The sequence below is a fragment of the Schistocerca piceifrons genome, chromosome 1 (genome assembly GCF_021461385.2).
Source record: "Schistocerca piceifrons isolate TAMUIC-IGC-003096 chromosome 1, iqSchPice1.1, whole genome shotgun sequence".
Lineage (NCBI taxonomy): Eukaryota > Metazoa > Arthropoda > Insecta > Orthoptera > Acrididae > Schistocerca > Schistocerca piceifrons.
In genome coordinates, this window is record NC_060138.1 from 131,356,141 (window position 1) to 131,377,971 (window position 21,831).

The following is a 21,831-nucleotide window of genomic DNA, read 5'->3' on the forward strand; positions in this document are numbered from 1 at the left end:
TCGGGCCAGGAGTCGAGTTCCGCCAACACCTCAGCCTCCGTGACCACGGGGCTAAGCTTCGTGATCACAGCGGTGAAGGTCAGTGGACGTTGGGGAGGTCGAGGTTGACGGGGAGAGGACGGGGTGTGGTAGGGGGTGAGGGTTGCACGTCGGCCAAATTGGATACGGGGGATGTGGGAGAGGAGATCGGTGTGGAAGGAAGCATTGGGGTATTTAATGAGGACCGAGTCCTTGCGAGGAATCAGAAGGGAGATTGGGGCATTGGGGTAGTATTTCCGGATGCCGAGGGTGAGGGAGCGGGCATCGAGGAATTGAGGGTCAGGATTCGAGAGGACAAAAGTGTGGGTGGCAGGCGTGGCAGGGGAGGGGGTCAGGGTCGCATCCATGGGGGTGGGTGGGTCTTGGGTATTTTCTTGGAGGAGATTTCGGGGGAAGGGTCAACATTCGGGCGCTTTGAAGGTTTCGCGGTCATGACAGGGTGGAGAGGGGACTGGGGGATGGGTTGCTGGGGAATATGGCGGGGGGCAGAACCACCCTGAGCAGCGAATGACGCAGAGGGAGGGGGCGTGGGTGTCACAGAGACTGTGGAACGTCGAGCCGAAATCCGTGCTGGCTTGGAGCCTGTCGGAGGCGGTGCAGGGAACGGCGGAAAGTCAGTAGCTGTCGATGGGGCGACAGTGATAGGGGAGGGCGAGTTGGGGGTAGTTACAGCCGAAAATGGCGCAGGGGTGGGGTGGACAGGGAGAGAAGGAAGGACGGGAAGGGGGGTGGAGGATGAGCTCCATGCGATGGTGGTTGGAGCAGCGGAGGGAGAGGTGAAAATGATAGTGGTGGTGGGTTGGGACATGGTGGCGGAGCGCCAGAAGGGCGGCGGCAGACGCCGGCGGCGGCGGCGGCGAGCACCGGCAGGCGGCGTCGTCGTCGTCGGCGGCGGCGGCGGCGGTGAGGAGGACCGGACGGCGAGCAGTAGTGACGGCGTGCAGACAACACGGCAAGAAAAAGGTGGGGCTCTTCCACGTCGAAGATACATCCTGAGAGTAGCCCAGGCAGTGCGAGTCCTCGATGAGGAAGTGAGGGAATCCAACCCTCGAATGGCAGGCTGAACGAGAGGCTGACGCTTAAGTACTCTATCGGGGACGCCGCTTTTGGCCGCTGAAACCACGTGTTCCACTGTGGCGCCCTCACTCTAAATGCGGGCCAGGAGGCGCGCGCCGCCACACCTTACGGCGCGATGGTGCAGAGAACTCTAAGGGCCTTCGACGTCCATGACGTCTGGAGGGTATTCAAATTCCGCGGCGCGCGGTACCACAATTGCTGTAGACTTCGTTTTTAATATAGCCTTACAAAAAGGATTCGCTTGTGTTCAGATCCTGAGAATATGGCGGCCAATCGAGATCCATGCCAGTATCCTCTGTGTGTACCCCAAAGCCAGAATGCGGTCCCCAAAATGCTCCTCCAGGACAACAAACGTTCTGCTGCTTCGATGGCGTCGAGCTCCGTCTTGCATGAAGATAATGTCGAAATTAATGTTACTATGAAATTATCTTCCAAAACCTTCACGTACCATATGGTAGTCACCGTGCCATCATGGAATATCGCACCGATTATTCTGTGAGTAGACATTGCACGCCACACAGTCACACACTGAGTGTGAAGAGACTTTACGATCGCGAAATGCCGATTCTCAGTCTTCCATATGCACCAGTTTTGCTTATTGACGTATCGATCCAAATGAAAGTGCACTTCGTCGCTAACCCAAACCATATTCACACCAAAGTCCTATTCGTCAGTTCTGTGAACAATAGTGTTGGCGAAACACAACCACTGTTCCATCACTTTGGGGCACAATGGCTGATGGGTTTGAATTTTGTGTGGGAAGATATGCAGGTCTTCTACAACAATTTGTCGCAGGGTCTTGCTAAATGGCTCTGAGCACTATGCGACTTAACTTCTGAGGTCATCAGTCGCCTATAACTTAGAACTAATTAAACCCAACTAACCTAAGGACATAACACACATCCATGCCCGAGGCAGGATTCGAACCTGCGACCGTAGCGGTCGTCGGCTTCAGACTGTAGCGCCAAGAACCGCCGGCGAGTGCTGGGTCTCCTGGTTGATTCCCACCTGTTGTGTAGCTCGTCTGATCGGTTTCCTGGGGCTGGTTTCAAGTGCAACGCATGTCTTCTCGATGCTGTCATGCGTTTCCAGCGTTTTTGGACGACCAACATTGCCAACACTGTCATCACGAACAGTACCCGTTCTCTGAAAATTGTGAATCAAATTCTTGATTTTTAACACACTTGGACCGGTTGTCTTGAGCTTGAAATCGGTCGCAAACTTCCTTTGAGCCGCAACTGGACTGTTATTGCTCTCATAGTAGGCCTTCACAAGCGCTATACGCTCAGGCACGCTGTACAGTGACGTTTTCACGTGCAAAAGGCCGACAACAACAAGGCGCTTGCGCATGCGCGTACTAATTCCCATAATGCCCCGCGGCCAACCGTGCAGTTTGAACGTCCTAACGCAAACCGATAAGAAGTTATGACGATTTTATTTCATATAGTTCAATAATTGTTACCCTGTGTGTGGTTCCTTGGTGGTGCAAAAATTGTAAGCTCTTCTGTCAATGCATTAAAAAAAAGCGACCATTTGTGTGTCATATTTTGATATCTCGCCATATTTTGATATCTCGCCAATCAAGAATCGTCGAAATTCTCGATTCTCGGGGTGGATGGGCTATCTACATACATAATTAAGTTTGTTCGGAACACTCGGAGCGCGAATCCTATTTTTTTTCGTTTCTCGTGCATTTATTGTAATTTGATGATGACCTTATGCTGGGAGTATCATATACTTGCTCGTGGTAAAAAAAAAAAAAAAGTGGCGGTATTTACGAAATTCATAAATTTGAGAAGCGAGAGGCAGAGTGTTGTTTAGGACGCTGCGGACCATTAGGCGTAGCTAACGGCGTAACACGGCCGTCTGGACGAGCCGCGCTCTTTCAGACTTAACGAAGCGACGCACTTGTCTTCCCTTCCCTCCCTGCAGCTGTTCCCCGAGGCGGCAGCCTTTGTGCAAAACCCGCACTGCACTGCGGAGCGAAGGGCCCGCGGCTCACAGCAACAGACACCCTAATTTATTAACGTAATTTCACTTCCGTGTTGCGAGTCTGTATGCGTAAGAACGTCCGTGTGACTAAGCAGCTTTGCTCACTGTACAGAAAACAGCAATCTGTTGCGCAATCACTTAGCATCCGCTACTTTAAAACAAACCTAGTTAAAAGTGACACTGTAGTAACAGCCTAAATCCAGTCAACATGCCAGCTTAAAAGAGTGTACTGTTCGCTTCGGAGTGCGGTGTACGGTGTACGAGGTATGACTGTAAAATAACAGGACTGATGCTGTCAGAGAGACTGATGCTATCACAAAGTAAATAAGTACGCATGCGCCAAAGACCAACAGCTGTGAATAGTGAAGTCTTCTCAGTCGGATGCGGCATCTTTGGTGCCTGTAGACAAAGCATTCTGAAAGTGTAATAATCGGACAACGAAACAAGTTTCACATGAAACTTGGAAAAACTGCTACAGAAATCTATATTTTACTAAAAGAAGTGTATGGCGAAGACTGTTTATCACGTACAAGAGCTTTTGAGCCGTTCAAGCGTTTTCAAGACCGTCGATAAGACGTCGAATATGACTCACGCCCGGGACGTCCTTTAACATCAAAAACGCATGAAAATATCGAAAAACTACATAATCTGATTCGATCTGACCAAGTAATTCATCAACTAATTCACTAGTTAGGAACCCATTATCCTGATGATTCAGACAAGCGACCAATCTCGAGATTATCCCGAGAATTTAGGGCATAACAGTTACAGACAAAACAGCCATACATGCAAACATGATTTAGATAAGCTACAAAGGCTATTCTTCTAAATATCATTCAGCCATATTAGAAGTCAGACGGGCAAAGCCCAGTGGTGCTTCGGTGGAACATAAATATAGATACGCAGTCCTCGTCAGTTGAGTATTCGAACGTTTGATGAAAGTGTAGGAATTAACAAAGAATGCGTAACGCAAATTTCGCACAACCAATTTTACACGAAAATGGTGCCGAAAATTCTCACGTTAGGAAAAAAGTAAGCTTGCGAAACTTTATGTATTGTCATTTGGAACGCAATTAAAATGATCCCAATTTCTTGGAAAGAATGATAACATGTGACGAATCGTGGTCATTCACATACGATTCAGAAAGTAAGTGACACTCCATGCATGCCTTAGCGGTGAGCGAAGAAAGCTGGAATGAGCAAATCTAGGTTCAAAGCGATGACGATTTTTTTTCTATATTCATGGAATTGTGTATCTTCACTGGGTTTCTGAAGGTCAGACTATTAATCAACATTACTACCCTGAGGTTTATAACTCTGTGAGGAATTAATAATAAATAAAAGACCCGAATTGTGGAAGAACATGTCATCAGTTCTGCATCAAGATAACGCACTGTCTCATACTGAATTGTCTGTTAAGAGGTTTCTAGCGAAGCATACAGTTCCAGAATTGGATTCTCGCCTGACCCTGCAACGTTTGACTTTTGTCTATTCCGTAAGGTCCAATCCGCATTGAAAAGATTTCAGTCCGTTAAGGCAGCATGCGTCATCAAGGAGTTCACAGAGGAAGACTTCCGGCACCGTTTCGATCAATAGAATTCTTGATCACGAAACTACGAGTATATGAACAAAACAACGAGAGATACTAATGAATAAATTGCGTAAAATCCAAGTCAAATTCCTATTCTACCACGGAACACGGAAAAATACAAATCTTTCACAAAGAGTGTTCCAGTAATTCATTAGGAGAATAGATTCAATATAAATTTCAGATTTAGTAATTCACTTAATTTCTTGACTTCTTCTTTTGAAAAATATGCTTCTTACATGAAAGAAGAACTAAGGATAATGAGGGCGTATTTTTCCAATGATCAACAGTTCAATTTAGCTAATCAGAGGGGAATTTTCCCGGATGCATATGTAACCAATGAACCAATTCTACTGGGAGATCACCTGGCCTCGGTAACAAAGTTTAAGAGAAAACTTGAAGAATTTCTTGTATTTAAAAACAGGTGTGTTGCTACTTGTGAACATCTTCAAAAACTTCCACAGTCTTCGCATTAACACAAACGAACTGGATCCAGCGCGTTGTATTACCACACCTGATTTGGCGTTGGATATTCTGCTGAAAATTACGAAAAAGGAGTTGCAGCTAATAACTGATATCGCACAATTCCAGTTTTCTGAACGAGCCATCACAGGGAAGATTTTTCATTGTTCTTACAGACACGCAGTTGCCAATAAGAGATTCATGTCCACTTATGCTGTAAATATCGATGAATAGCTTGATCTGAATAGTTTATATAGCTGGGCAATGTTTGCAGCATCTTCCCGCACCTAATTTTGAAGGTTTCCTTCAGACAGCAACAAGAACTTTGTGTTGGAGAATGTATCAGATGACTCTAATGTATACTGAAAGCAGATCTTGAACACCCCAAAAGTATTCATGATTTACACTCAGATTTACCCCCATATCCTGAAAAAAATGATGCCACCATAAGAGGTCAAAAATGCCAAATAAATTGTTTTCGAACTTTCATATGAAGGAAAATATCATTCAGTAAAGAAAGTTGACATAATGTTTGAAAAATAAATTCTTATCGAAAAAGATTCAGAGAAGTTGCTTACTGGGCGAAGCCATATATAGAAATTAACACAAAAAGCCACATGAATGCTCTGAAAGAGTTTCAGAAGAATTTCTTGCCATACTTGCTAAAACTATGGAAAATGTGAAAAAGATGCGGAATATTAGACTTGCAACAGTATGGGAAGGCTGATTTGGGTTGCTTGCATTAATTGCAAAACCTTAGTTTCCGAATCAGCGTCGTTTTAACGAAAATTTATCGCCGTTGATCTTGGCAGAGTAAATATGGTTTTCCAAAAACGGCATCGCAGTTGGAATGGTGTTTCTATATATTTAGAAAACGCTCCTTTTTGATTCCCGTTATGGATATATACTGGAGAAGCTCCTACCAAATTGTACAAAACTGTGCTACGCAGTATATCAATCAAGACAACCAGCTATCTATGAGGATATGAGGACTGGCGTGCACACAAAGTTCGATACTTCGGGAGTACCAGCGAATTACAAATACGATATTCCGCTGGAAAATAAAAATGTGGTTTGTTCGATAAAAGAAGAACTGAATGGGGAGCCTATCGCAGAATCTGTGGGCCTTCGCGCAGAAAATGAATGCCTTTGAGACAGTCTAGGAGCAGAATTCGCAAAGGAAAAGGTGTAAAACAATCATACGCAAACAGGCTCACCATTGATGATTAAAAGCAGTACGTCCCGGATTTTGAAGTGAGAACAACTGTGCAGCTTGTCATTCACTCGAAACAGCATGTTGTTTCAAATATGGAACAACTTAAACTCTATCTGCTTAGGATGGCAAACGAAATATACTTCCCGATAAGGTAAATTCACTCAACTGAGGACATTACTGCATCAAAAATGATAATGATTGTAAATAACGAAAGTACCTGAATAACGTACAATGCAAATATTGTGAGCTGTAGATAACGAGGTGAATACCTTCTTGCTCTGATGGAAAAAAATTGTAAATAATGTAAGTAATTAAACTGAGATGAATACCACCTTTTTGTGATTGAAAATTTTTTTATGATCCACAGTAACTTGAGTTTATTGTAAATTGTATTTCGTTGGAATTCAATGACCCCATTATAATTATGTGGTATGTAGAAAACATTGTATTTAAAAGGTAGATAATGTAAACTACATGGTTTTCGATGAGAATTAAATCATCCATTGCTCTGTTCATATAGTACATGAAAAAAACGTTGCGTATAAAATTTATGAAAAATAAATTTCATATGAAGTGTACTTTCAGTACCTTTTTCATTCTTCCTACTCCTCTATAGTCTATGTCACACTCTTATATGCACACATACATAAACATACACACAGACAGTCCGCAGCTCGTGTTCGTGCGGTAGCATTCTCGCTTCCCGCACCCGGGTTCCCGGGTTCGATTCCCGGCGGGGTCATGGATTTTCTCTGCCTCGTGATGACTGGGTGTTGTGTGATGTCTTTATGTTAGTTAGGTTTAAGTAGTTCTAAGTTCTACGGGACTGATGACCATAGATTTTAAGTCCCATAGTGCTCAGAACCATTTGAACGCGCACACACACATACACACACAAACAGCCACACAAAACGTTAGTGAGTGTCTATATGTCTCTGAGCTGAGATACTTCGTATCAGGATAGCTAAAACTTGCAGAGATAACTTCTTGCGCACTGGGCCGCCCAATGTAGCGGCGACAGGTCAGGAGCTGAACTGACACTACGTAAAATGTGTACTGTGAGTCAGTGATGAAAAGTCGTGAGAAATGTGGTGCATTGTATGGGAAAATTTACGAGAAATGATGTCTGATTACATATGTGTTTAAATCGTATAGTATATTCGGTGTATGAAATACAGAGCTGTGTGTGTGTGTGTGTGTGTGTGTGTGTGTGAGTGAGAGAGAGAGGTACTTCCACATCTTTTTCATACTACACTCAGTTTGGTTGGAGGTAGGAGAAAGGAAAGAGGGATGTGCATTGGAAATACTGTAATTTGACTCCATTTTTACACGTCCTTTAAATAATACAATTCCATTAGTTCGAGATATGGAGGAGGGAGTATGGTTTACAAAGGACAAATTATTTCTTTCCTGTATTGAATTTTTATACTGCACGATAACTTACTGGAGACAGGGTGAGGGAAAGTAAGAGGGGTTTTAATTTTCCATTAATGGTGTTGGGCTATTTTCTAAAACTATACTCTGATAGGTAGGAAAAAGAGGAGGGAGAGGGGTATAAAGCACAGCCATAATCTTGGATTTTTAATACTGTTCTTTGATTGGGTGGAGAAAAGGAAGGAAAGAGGGGGGGGGGGGGGGGGAATTGGTGTTTTAATACTATGCTCTGTCTGGTGAATGTAAAGCGCAACTGATGATGAAGTCTTCTTGGGTTATCAAACGAATCGAGGCGTCGTTCTACGGCAGTGTTTCGACACATCAGCTTCAGGCGAAGTGTCGGGTTTGCTCGTCACTGGTCGCTATAATTCTGAAGCATTCTTTGCTCAGAATGTGTGCAGGTTAGGCGTTAAAATCTTATTCCTCCTGAACCTCTTGGTGTGATGTTACGGTTTATCTGACTTGCTGTATTCGCCTCAGGTAATGTGGAGATGATTGTCCTCATACTGCTGAACAGAAAATATTCCTGCAGCGAGATTGGCCTCTGGTTACGTGAAGATGTGTTTGCCTCAGACTGCTTCAGAGAAAATTATTCTCGCAGCAGATCAGGCCCCAATGTTGTCGGCCTGTGGTGCGGTTAGTGGCCCAGTTCCATGGTAAGCAGATTGCAGGAGTGAGCCGTCTTTTCGTAGAAAGCACGTGCGCTCTGTCGGATTCTGTCTCAGCCGAATTTCACTTTCTTCGTGCGGCAGCCGAGTTGAATACAGCCTTTGGAGGGGCAGAGCGTGTTTCAGAGCTCGGTTCAGCTCTGTAGCGCCGCGATGTGTGTGTCACGGGCTTACCCCACACCACGACCACGTATTCCAACACTGATTTGACCAGTGTGGAGAGAGTAATGTCGTGCTGCGGAGGCAGCGACAAATGTGGATTCAGCAGCGGATACAGGGTGCAGAGACGCTCCACAGTTCTGCATCTGACCTCACTAATATGTGCGCCCCAGGCGAGTCTTGGTCTAGGAAAACGTATTTAGCGGTCTTCGTAAATGAGATAGGGCCTCCCCTAATATTTATTGGCAGGATACTTGTCGGCAGCGTTCTTCGGCTGAAGACTGCTGCCTATTCTTGGCAGCATTCAATTTAAGTCGTAATTTCGTCACCAGTGCTCCCATTGCATTGCACCCGAATTGTAGGCACCGTCTAGTTGTCTGGGCGTTCATGTTGCAGTGGAACAGTGCTGTACAATCGGAGTAAAGAACTAGTTCTAAGCACGCCACTTTTGGAGCGTCGACAGTGCATAGAGAGTACTGCAAGCAGCTGAACACTGACCCCTGCGACACATCTGCGCGTATCTGCCGGACATTGGATGACTCTTCGTCTCCCCTCATATGGAAGATTCTCCCAGAAAGGTATGAACGAAGAAGGACCATGTGCCACGTCGGTATCCCGTGCACGAAGAGTTTGTACACGAGGTTGCGTCGAATGTCCTGGAGATATCGACGGACACTGCTTCTCTTGTTTTCTGAGCCGTCATTGCCTGTTCCACCAGTTGAGTTTCGGAGCGACCACTCCAGGTGGAGTGGACACTCTGAAACCCAAACTATTCCCCTGTTATGGTAATCTCTTGTGTGACGTACAGCATCAGTCTCCTGGTTATGGTAATCTCTTGTGTGACGTACAGCATCAGTCTCCTGATGTACAGCCTTTCAAAAACATTCTAGGGGGAGGAATTAGACTGATCGGCCGGTAGCTGGCTGCCTGGCGTGGATTCTCATTGGTTTTCGGGAGAGCCAGCACATTTGTATGTTTTCATGGAGTGGTGAACGGCCTAGCAAAGTATCTGATTCAGGATTTCGGCTACTGAGTGATGGACCCGTGGTAGGAAGGTCGGCTGTATGACTTCTTCTGCCCTCGCAGTCAGGAAGGTGGACAGTTGCTCTTCAACGTGGTGGATGAGGCCAATGGCGTGAAGATGTATGCGAATACGTGGCCAGCGGGCTGGCCTTGGCATCAGCTCGCAAACGAAGCCGTCGCTTGACTGCAGCGGCGGAATGCGCTGATGACGGAACTGGAAGCTTTTGATGACTCTCCAAACGTTGTCATCGTCAGGGTTTAATGAGATAATGAGAACACAGGGTCTGCCCAGTCTCGGTTCCTGTGCTCCTTTACAAACTGCCTTATACTCCTGTCTCATGCAGTTGATGTGGCGTTTCGCGACTGCTTTGTGGATGAGCTGACGTCCATGGAACAGCCGGTTCTGTTCGATGATTGCCACTAGAATGTGGGCTCACCGGTTCTGTTCGGTGATTGCCGCTAGAATGTGGGCTCGCAGTTCGCGTGAGTAGCCTCGTCGGCTTTGTATCGCCTTGCATTGGCTGCATCTATTGCTCGAAGTATTCAGCCATTGAAGAAGGACATTGCTAATTCCGCTCTCACATCCTTGGGTTAAGATGCGTCGTCCGATAGGTTTATCACCTCCGTTAAATAGCGCTCGTTGTCGATGCTGCAGCCAGAGAGTTCTTGCATTAAATCTGCAGCATGGTACCAATCACGTCCATTTGTTAGATTACCGGGATGTGATTGGATGACAGGGCGTTTCTTGTGGTAACAGTCGTGAACTGACCGATGCCCTCAGGAGGGCGGTATTGACGACGACTGGCAGGCCTCAAATGTCGGGTAAGATGGTAGGGTGAGAAGGACCCACGACGACAGCGCCATTACGGTGTGCAGCGCGGGACACGCGATGCACAGTGGTGTTGGTGATGCATGGGCTCCATTTTGCGGTCTTTTCTCGTATGCAGCGCGGGACACATGACGGACAGTGGTGTTGGTGAGGCATGGGTTCCATTCTGTGGCCTTTTCTGTAGTGCAGCGCAGGGCACGTGACGCACAGTGGTGTTGGTGAGGCATGGGTTCCATTCTGTGGTCTTTTCTGGTATGCAGCACGGAACACACCACGTACAGTGGTGTTGGTGAGGCATGGGTTCCATTCCGTGGTCTTTCCTGGTGTGCAGCATGGGACATGCAACGCACAGTGGTGTTGGTGAGGTATGGGTTCCGTTCTGTGGTCTTTTCTGTAGTGCAGTGTGGGGCACGTGATGAACAGTGGTGTTGGTGAGGCATGGGTTCCATTCTGTGGTCTTTTCTGGCATGCAGCACAGGACACACGACGCACAGTGGTGTTGGTGAGGCATGGGTTCCACTCCGTGGTCTTTTCTGGTGGGCAGCATGGGACACATGACGGACAGTGGTGTTGGTGAGGTATGGGTTCCATTCTGTGGCCTTTTCTGTAGTGCAGCGCAGGGCACATGTCGCACAGTGGTGTTGGTGAGGCATGGGTTCCACTCCGTGGTCTTCTCTGGTGGGCAACACGGGACACACGACACACAGTGGTGTTGGTGAGGCATGGGTTCCATTCTGTGGTCTTTTCTGGTATGCAGCGCAGGACACATGACGCACAGTGGTGTTTCTGAGGCATGTGTTCCATTCCGTGGTCTTTTCTGGTGTGCAGCATGGGACACGCGACGCACAGTGGTTTTGGTGAGGTATGGCTTCCGTTCTGTGGTCTTTTCTGTAGTGCAGTGTGGGGCACGTGACGAACAGTGGTGTTGGTAGGGCATGGGTTCCATTCTGTGGTCTTTTCTGGTATGCAGCGCGGGACACATGACGCACATTGGTGTTGGTGAGGCATGGGTTCCACTCCGTGGTCTTTTCTGGTGGGCAGCATGGGACACACGACGCACAGTGGTGTTGGTGAGGTATGGGTTCCATTATATGGTCTTTTCTGTAGTGCAGCGTGGGGCACGCGACACACAGTGGTGTTGGTGAGGTATAGGTTCCATTCTGTGGTCTATTCTGTAGTGCAGTGTGGGGCACGCGACGCACAGTGGTGTTGGTGAGGCATGGGTTCGGTTCTATGGTCTTTTCTGTAGTACAGTGCAGGGCACGTGGTGTGCAGTGGTGTTAGTGAGGCATAGGTTCTGTTCCATGGATTTTGCATTTAAATCGCCGATAGTGACAAGTCGCCCCCCACTCACCGCAGGTCGTCGAAGTCCGCTTCTTGAAGTAGTCCCCTTTGGCCGCCGATAGGCAATGACGAAGGCAATTTTTCTGGTGGTAATGTTGACTGTCATCCCTGTGTCTTCCAATGCGGCAAGCGCCAGCATTATGACTTGGAGGTGCCGCACCAATATTCTGACGTAGATGACCGTGTCCTCTCCCGCCGTCGGCCTGTCTGTAGGCTAGCAACTGTACTTGTCTCCCCCCCCCCCCCCCCCCCCACGTTGCCTCCAGGTTTGAGGAAGTTTGGCTGTACGAGGCAGACTTCTACCGCCTCGTCCCGAAGGAACTGGCGAAATTCCCCTTGCTGCAGCCAGAGAGTTCTTGCATTAAGTCTGCAGACAGTTAGACCATGTTTGAGAGCGGTATTCATGGTGCATGTAGGTGTTTGGAGCGTGGGCCTCTAAGGCGCCTCGACGAGTACTGGAGTTGACACATGAGATGACTCAATGATCGCAAAAGCATTTGTGTTCTTGCCCGTGACGGCTTCTGCCTTGGCGGCTACCTCCAATGCTGGGACACTGGGCTGCTGCTGGTTGCTGAGCGACATCCTCTGCAAACTGTGGCGGCATGCAACGGTCAGAACGACGTCCGAGCAGCGTGTTGCGGCCTGTGACGCGACTGCAGTCACGGGTGCCATCTGCGGCTGCTGCTGCTCTGAAATCTCCTGCTGCTAGGAGCGAGCTGGTGCCTTCCCCTGGCGATGTCAGCTAAGCTGGCGCCTCGCTGGACTCTTCTTTCAGGTTCAACAGCCATGAAGTATTTTATAAATGCGTTTTAACCATCAGTTGCTTCTCCCATTAGTCGCCTACTGGTTTCGCTTATTAACCATCATCCAGGATTTTGTGCCCTATGTCCTGCATGATGGTTAATACCCGCCAGGGCAGCGGAGAGCGCTTCCTGGACTCGGGTAGGCGCGCCGCCCCGGATCCAATCCGCCCGGCCGATTAACGACGTCCGCAGCTCGTGGTCGTGTGGTAGCGTTCGATTCCCGGCGGCGTCAGGGATTTTCTCTGCCTCGTGATGACTGGGAGTTGTGTGATGTCCTTAGGTTAGTTAGGTTTAAGTAGTTCTAAGTTCTAGGGGACTGATGACCATAGATGTTAAGTCCCATAGTGTTCAGAGCCATTTGAACCATTTGATTAACGACGAGGGCCGCTATGCCAGCCATCCTGGATGTGGGTTTTAGGCGGTTTTCCACATCCCGCTATGTGAATACTGGGCTGGTCCCCACGTTCCGCCTCAGTTACACGCGTCACAGACATTTGAAACACGTCCCCTCTATTTCACGATTTACACTAGATGCAGACAGTTGGGGTACACTGAATCCGTCTTGGGGGGCACAGGGTGGCGGCAGGAAGGGCATCCGACCATCCCTCACACTGCCAAATCCGTTGTAACCACGCCGACCCTGCGATCGCTGCGGGACTATGGCGTAAGCGAAAGAAAGAAAGAGAGAAAGTCCTGCATGACGGTTAATAACTGATACTGGTAGATGACTAATGGGAGATATAGGCAGCTGTTGGTTGAAATGTATTTTATAAAAAACTCTTCTTTCTGCTTTACACCTATTGAATGCCTTGCAGCCTCTGTAACTAGCTACACGTGGAACGTTCCTTTTTCTTCAAGCACTCTTTGGGTTGGTTCGGTCCAACGTATTTCATGCACTGCACCGACATGGAGCAGTAGCGTGCTGCTTGGTCCCTACCTTGGGAAAAGTAGTTCCGCGTCCTCTTGCCTTTTGCATGGAGATGTTCCATTGTCACTCTGACATCAGCTACCTTCTGCAACTGAAAAAGCTTTGGGTTTTCGACAATGCCGACTAGGAACAAAGGCACTTTCCTGCTTGTGCTGGGCGACTTCGTGATGCTCACAGGCAGGGCAGCGAATGCCGAGGCCATGAGTTCATCCTTCAGATGCTGCAGATTCATCTTCAGCGGCAGGTGGCGTTAAACGACTCTCAGCTGCTTGACAGATTCGGCACTGTGTGTGTAATAATGGAGTCCCTCCTTCTTTACACACATCATCAACATCCGATGGTCGGCGGTCGTCGCCATGCCCAGATCAGCCCTGAGCACTCGTTTTAATGTGGGGATGGCGATGTTCCTGATCGTCTGTTGAAGGACCTTGTAATGATCCGTCCACTGGATGACGACAGGCAAAGGGGGAGGCGGCTTCCTCCCTTATTGTGCCGTCTTCCTCTGAAACTGCTTCAGGTGTACCTGAGTGCAGTCGTTTGCGGTTTAGGTTGTACCTGCACTAGCGCTTTGGCCTTGGACATGTGGTTTCGCCCAGGGGCAACGAAATCGGCATTCTGCATCTTTTTCCACTGCGGCCTACTTGGGCCGGCCTTGGCGGAGGTTTCCTCTTCGGTAGCAACATGGCGCTTGCTAGATGTTCGTCCTGTGATGATGGGTTTGCTTTACCCCTGGCTGGTGCGCCCGAAGTTGCTACTACGGGCGTGGTGGCAGTGATCTGAGCATGGCGACATTGTCTGCCGGGATGCAAACAGTCTGCCTCGTCGCCTTCATTCGAGGGTTTACTCCTCCTCTCGGATTGCATACGTTCACGCCTGAAACGATCATTCGTAGGCAAGACCGCGTCCACTGTCCGGATCCGCGATCTGCACGCTGTTTCACTCTCTAGGCGAATAGCAATTAAATCTCCTGCCGAGATTCATATCCTCCTCCTCTCTAAGGAGTCGATGCGGCAACATCAGCCAGGCAACAACGGTGGCAGCTTGAACTAACAGCTGTGTACAGCCGAGATTCATTCGACCAGTTAGTTGTGAGCTGGTGGTGTTGAGTAGTGGGCGTGCGGCTGTGGTGTGTCAATACTGTTGTGCCACGAATCACGAAGGAGCAACAACTCTAAATCAAGCGTTCAAGACATTCTCCACAATGAATGAAGAAGAGAGAAGTGCGTAACTCGTTTGTCCTGCATGCCGTTGTGGCTTGGCAAGACAGCCAAGCCACTATGAGGAAGCCGAAAGGCACGCGCTTAAGCTCACGCAGGCTGGCGTGAGGTCTGCAACAGGTAAAGTAATTGAGACTAGCAAATAAAGTACGTAGCTGCTGGAATACTTAACTTTAATCCATAATTGGTGAACATAGCTCTTGACGGTACATGTTTTACAGCATCAATAGTAACTGGTAATGGCGCCTTGCTAGGTCGTAGCAAATGACGTAACTGAAGGCTATGCTAACTATCGTCTCGGCAAATGAGAGCGTAATTTGTCAGTGAACCATCGCTAACATAGTCGGCTGTACAACTGGGGCGAGTGCTAGGAAGTCTCTCTAGACCTGCCGTGTGGCGGCGCTCGGTCTGCAATCACTGATAGTGGCGACACACGGGTCCGACGTATACTAACGGACCGCGGCCGATTTAAAGGCTACCACCTAGCAAGTGTGGTGTCTGGCGGTGACACCACACATGCCTTTCATATCTCCCCCCCCCCCCCCCCCCCCCAAAAAAAAACCCAAAAAAACAAGAAAACGACGACGCATGGTCGTCTGCCGCGACTTGACTGAAATGCAAAACACAGACAGTTCTTTTCTGGAAAAAATCGTCACGGGCGACGAAACTTCGTGTTGTCAATAGGAACCTAGCACAGAACGACGAAGTACAGCAAATCATCTAAATGGCCGGCAGCTGTGGCCGAGCGGTTCTAGGCGCTTCAGTCTGGAAACGCGCGATCGCTACGGTAGCAGGTTCGAATCCTGCCTCGGGCTTGGATGTGTGTGATGTCCTTAGGTTAGTTAGGCTTAAGTAGTTCTAAGTTTTTGGGGACTGATGACCTCACATGTTAAGTCCCATAGTGCTCAGAGCCATTTGAACCAATTTCATCTAAATGGTCAACGTCTAGACGACGTAAGTATGTTCAAGCCAATGTGGTGACGAGTCGACAACATCCCAGACATGAACTTTCCTCAGCGTTTCACTTGGTAAAATGAAAATTCTGTGCGTCGTGCTCAAGTTGTATGAGACTTTGTAGAACAACAGGAGTACTGAAAGCACCATCTTAACCTTTCTATACGCCTTACTAATCAAGTCTCGAAACTTTTAGGACTCATGGGTTAAAATAATGATGTGGTTAGATAGTATCAGTAAAGTACCTTTCCTGTTGTACACTTTAAGAAAGTACTCATTGTACAGATGTGATACCCTGCTCCAGACCGTTCAAAGTTCTGCTAACTTCTCTATATATCATGAAAGTTTCCATAACCGCCTCCGTATCTTTTATTTGTTGTCTCCTTTTTTCTGCGCTCCCAGCGCCAAGTTAATTAGGCTGGTTGTCACAGTATATGTTCTATTCTTTCCCTCTCCTGGTACTCGATTTGTATAGAATTATTTCCTCACTTATTAATTTTAGTGCCATCTTCCTTTATACTTTGTCTACTAAATTTTTTAAAAGTACATATTAAAATCTCCAAGAATCCTTGGCTCAAAAATGGTTCAAATGGCTCTGCGCACTATGGGACTTAACATCTGAGGTCGTTAATCCCCTAGATATAGAACTACTTAAACCTAACTAACCTAAGGACGTCACACACATCCATCACGCCCGAGGCAGGATTCTAACCTGCGACCGTAACAGCAGCGCGGTTCCGGACTGAAGCGCCTAGAACTGCTCGGTCACAACGGCTGGCATTCCTTGGCTGATTCCCGTACAGTACTGTCTTCCTGACGTGTAGTAAATGTAAATGTCGTGTGACTAGGGCCTCCCATCGGGTAGACCGTTCACCTGGTGCAAGTCTTTCGATTTGGCGCCACTTCGGAGACTTGCGCGTCGATGGGGATGAAATGATGATGATGAGGACAACACAATAGCCAGTCCCTGAGCGGAGAAAATTTCCAACACGGCCGGGAATCGAACCCGGGCCCTTAGGATTAACAATCTGTCGAGCTGACCACTCAGCTACCGGGAGCGGACCTGACGTATAGTGGAACAAAGTTATCCCTCAGTTACATTTAATAATATATTTACGCATAGGTCCTCAGTTGAAAATAGTTTTCTGTTGCACCTAACCTCATTTTATATCTTACTTCTTCTTTTTCCTAACCTTATTCCACGTCTCACGACTAGGCATGTTACTCGGCATTTGGCTCTGTCAGTGGTTACGATAGCCAGATGCCCTACCTAATTGTATCCGTATAGGTGTTTCTGTTGTCTTATCATACGTTCCTTAAATAGCTACAAAATTCTGTGTCATTTTTTTCAGGCGGAACTATCTTGTACGAAAATCAAGCTCATTGCATCAGTTCTTTTTGCAATGATACAATCGTTTAGAATAACGTTATAAATCGCTCGCTGTCGTAAACACTGGCATAAAGCTGCAATTGACCGTGCAATTGCCAGCGTGGAAGTTTTCTCCCTACCTAGCTGCAGTTCTTTGAATGTCGGGAAGTTGAATCCTCAGAGAACCGTTCTTTACCGGTCGCTCGAGCAGAACGCGGAACTTTATGAGCCGGAAAATTTCTGCTACATCGGAGAGCTCGGAGCTTGGAGGGGGAAGCCGCCAGAATTGTAAACAACTCTTGTGGTTGCAGTACTCTCGAGCGTATTCCTCCCCCTGTGGAGGAAAGTTAGCGGCAGAAGAGCGGGAGAGCGTATTCCGTCGGGGCCGAAGGTTCTCGTCTCAGAGGTCCGAGGCCAGTTAAAAAGCGGGCTCTCCATCTTCAAAGAGATTCTCTGAACTCGGTGAGGTCGGATGTTTTCAGAAGACTTGCAAATAATTAGGACAGACATGTTGAATTTTCTTCTCAAGTTTCGGGTAAATCGTGTCTTCAGGGACCACCCTCGACACCGGCTGACAGATCTCTGTTTCTGTTACTTCTTCGGGGAAATGAATCATTAATGGAATTCTTCTCTGGTGTCGTTTTTCGAGCATAACGTCCTGTGATTAAAATTCAAAAAACGCGAAAAAGCAACCAATTCGGAGGTGGGCTGCAAAAGAAGGAAAACATAGCTTGTAAGCGACGGTTTCTGTTAAGCAAATGATTCAATTCATCGGAGGTAAATCAGTCTTGCTCTGCTATTAAGAAACTATGCCTTATAAGATCCCAGTAGTAACCCAGACGTCATCTGTTAAAGCAATCTGGCTTCGACATAAGGAGAGAATGTTACGTGAGCAGCACACACTTACTTAATGTAGGTGAAATCAAGCTTAGTATAATTCATTAATAATGAACATGAAAATAGTAACCACCATATCCTAATAAACACTTAATATGTGGTACTGAGCAACTTGTAGTTATTCACTGTGAAATGGCTTCTGGAGCCAGTATTCCAGTCACAACAGTCAAACGTGAAACATTGATTACTAGGAATATGATAGTTCAAAATATTAGAATATGCACTGTTTATGAACTCGCACTGTGCAGAATAGTATATTTGAAGTAGCTTGTTGGACGTGAATAAATATACTTTTTTACGATTTGTCACAGCTTGGCTTCAAATGACATCAATCGTCAGAAGCTACCTAATAACCCGAAACTGCACGGATTAGAACGGGATATTTAGCAAAAAAAATGGGGGATATTATCTGAGGATGAACACCTAATGATACTTATCAGTTTGAGGGGGAAGTTACGAGACATGACTTTTAAGTCAGTACCGTTTTGAAATTAAAAAAAGACGTACTAAAATATCTCAATAATTTTATTTTTACATGAAATCCTGTACCTTACTCTACTTTTCTACATAATTTCCGTCAATATTGAGTCACTTATCATAACGTTGTACCAGTTTTTGAATACCCTCCTCATAGAAGTCTGCCGCCTGACTTGTAAACAACCACTGCATCACTACTGTTTTGACTTCTTCATCGTCTTGCAGACGCTGACCGCCCAGGTGTTTCCTCAAGTGCAGGAACAGATGGTAGTCACTGGGCGCAAGACCGGGGCTGTAAGAAGGATGATCTAGAGTTTCCCATCGAAAAGATGTGATGAGATGCCGGCCGAAGTCTCCGAGCGGTTCTAGGCGCTACAGTCTGGAACTGCGCGCCCGCTACGGTCAAAGGTTCGAATCCTGCCTCGGGCATGGGTGCGTGTGATGTCCTTAGGTTAGTTAGGTTTAAGTAGTTCTAAGTTCTAGGGGACTGATGACCTCAGAAGGTAAGTCCCATAGTGCTCATAGCCATTTGAACCATTTTTGTGATGAGATCTTTGGTCTCATTCGCCACATGCGGACGGGCATTGTGTTGCAGCAAAACGATGCCCTTGCTCAACTTCCATGGACTGTTGCCATGATTCTGGTGTGACGTAGGCCACACATGTTTCATCGCCCGTAACACTTTGGCTTAAGAAATCATCACCGTCGTTGTCGTACCGCTCAAGGAAAGTCGATGCACTGTCTAAACGTTTGGTTTTGTGCACATCCGTCAACATTTTCGATACCCAACATGAACACAATTTCCAGTAATTCAAGTGTTCGGTCGCAATGCCATACAAAATACTACGAGAAACATTAGGAAAGTCATCCCGCAAGGAGGAAATCATAAAGCGTCTGTTTTCTCTCACCTTATTGTCCTTTTCCTGCACCAAATTTTCATTAACGACCGAAGGACGCCCACTCCGTTGTTCATCATGCACATTTGTGCGGCCATCTTTAAATGCTCTCGCCCACTTTCTTGCCATTCCATCACTCATGATGTTTTCTCCGTAAACTGCACGGATCTCACGATGAATATCGATCGCTTTTAGGCCTTTAGCGCTAAGAAATCTTATAATAGCCCGTACTTCACACTCGGCGGGACTGACGATTATCGGAGGCATCTTAAACACTCAGTACACAACGTAAACAAGGAAGAATCAGGCTGTAATGGCTCTGATGGTTCAAATGGCTCTTAGCGCTATGGGACTTAACATCTGTGGTCATCAGTTCCCTAGAACTTAGAACTACTTAAACCTAACTAACCTAAGGACATCACACACATGCATGCCCAAGGCAGGATTCGAACCTGCGACCGTAGCAGTCGCACGGTTCCGGACTGAGCGCCTAGAACCGCTAGACCACCGCGTCTGGCAGACTGTAATGGCGCCAGTACGTAGATTAAGGTACAGGCTTTCATGTAAAAATAAAATTATTGTGATATCTTAGCACGTCTTTTTTAAATTTCAAAACGGTACTTACTTAAAAAACACGCCTCGTACTTTTCATAACACGCGATCACGAAAAGGCGGCACACATCAGACTGCATCAATTCACACTTAGATACTCAATAAAAAATCAGGGAATTAGAATTAAAATACTACAGTTTGATTTAAAATGTGTAACTGACCGAAAATCATTAGAACACTGAAGAAGGCAAATCCCTGACAGCCGGCCGGGGTGGTCGAGCGGTTCTAGGCGCTACAGTCTGGAACCGCGCGATTGGTATGGTCGCAGGTTCGAATTCTCCCTCGGGCATGGATGTGTATGATGTCCTTAGGTTAGTTAGGTTTCAGTAGCTCTAAGTTCCAGGGGACTGATGACCTCAGAAGTTAAGTCCCATAGTGCTCAGAGCCATTTGAATTTTTTTAAAACCTCTGACATCACAAAGACATATAATCCGACAAATCTATGATAGCACTATCACAGGAAACACTTTCATAAAGAACTCACAGCAATTCAAGAACAAAAATAAACTGAGAGAAAGAATGATTGAAATGCTTATACGGTGTTTACCACCGAGCGACGAAAGCTCCACTCTCTAAACAGATTCGCATGTACTGACTTACGAAGACACGAAACGTTAGCAACATCGCACGTGTGAATACATAGTTCCACGATTCGTAGGAAGTTTTAGCAGGACCAGACCAACGAAAATCTAGCAGTAGCATGTGAACATGCCAGGAATGATTTAATAGTACGGCTTCGCAATTGAACAATCTCTTGGAATACAGCAATAAGCGGAAAAATGTCACCAGGAAAACTGCAAGCTCTCGGCGACCGCATCTAGCACCACGCCGCCGTCTCCAAATGGTTCAAATGGCTCTGAGCACTATGGGACTTAACATCTGAAGTTATCAGTCCCCTAGAACTTAGAACTACTTAAACCTAACTAACCTAAGGTCATCACATACATCCATTCCCGAGACAGGATTCGAATGTACGGAAGGAAGTGCCTAGAACCGCTCTGCCACCGCGACCGGCCCGCCGTCTCCATGAAGCCCCCGGAACAAGTGTGTACTTTAAAGTAGGTCTGGCCAAACGCTACTTGCGTTCGAACGGGTTCGAGATTTCCCGACGTGCCGCAGCGTTCGATACATGATCGAGGTTTATCTATAAGTCACTTGACCTTTGACTTGCGTGGTGCGACATCAAAGGATACGAAAGAAATTACGAGCTAGCCACAAGAGTAAGCTATGGCTCAGCACAAATTCCTCAATTTCGTGGAACAGTGGAGGAAACAGCATTAAATCCAGTCACTGCATAAACTCCTACCGTGTTTGAACAATTTGGAAATACCCAGTTCCCATACAGAATGTATGGATATATAAACATACATGTCGATTTCTAAGTATAGATAACAAAGACGAAAATGTTGTCCTCCAAAAAAATATTGCTTGATTGAATACTGTACAATATGTTACTTGATTACCAGAGGCAGTAATGATTTACCAGATATGTTGGAAATGAGCAATTCAAGCCCTGTTCCCATATTTGAATAACAGGCAAAAACTTTATCAGATTTTAACTAGTTTCAAACCAACGCGGCAACATTCAGATGTAACAATCAAGACAACTAATCAAGAATTAAATACTGCACAAACGAAATGTATCGTAATAACGTGACTGTAATTCTTATCATGAGAATAAATTACAGCTGAGTGAGCTGTCTTGCGGAGAGTACCTCACCAGATCGCATGACAACTGAAAGTTCGAGAATTACACAGAATCATGATCCCAACCTTTTATTTATTAATTAGTTGCCGTTCTTACGCATGACCTACATCGCTGAAGATACTTCGGTCCGTGTTTCACA